At 46.5% G+C, this 286-nt stretch overlaps 1 protein-coding gene across 1 annotated transcript in view; it reads right to left on the minus strand.

The window, feature by feature from the left end:
- LOC107489372 (transcription factor BIM2) overlaps positions 1-280 on the minus strand; it is a gene marked incomplete in the record, with an annotated part of 5,999 nt that extends 5,719 nt beyond the window's left edge. The window contains 1 exon segment of the mRNA XM_016110123.3: positions 1-280.
- Positions 281-286: the final 6 nt, after the last annotated feature.

Raw genomic sequence — 286 nt, forward strand, 5'->3', positions numbered from 1 at the left:
AACTTTGGGGGTACCCAGATGAGAAATCGATGAGAAATCACAGGGGAGAAGAAGGAAAAACAAATTGGGAAATTTAGGAAAGAAAAAACGGGCTTAGATTGGGGGCGAGGATGAAGAATTTGTGCGAGTTTTTGGAAGAAAAATGATAGGTTTGTGTTGTGGGGGTCGACGGTGTGGGAGTGTTCTTCTGATTTTGGGTCTCCGGCAGAGTACATCAGTCAGTCACCAGAGATAGAGAGACGAGAGGAAGAAACGATAGCATGTGGCTGGGCTCATGCGCATCTCG

The sequence above is a fragment of the Arachis duranensis genome, chromosome 5 (assembly GCF_000817695.3).
Source record: "Arachis duranensis cultivar V14167 chromosome 5, aradu.V14167.gnm2.J7QH, whole genome shotgun sequence".
Classification (NCBI taxonomy): domain Eukaryota; kingdom Viridiplantae; phylum Streptophyta; class Magnoliopsida; order Fabales; family Fabaceae; genus Arachis; species Arachis duranensis.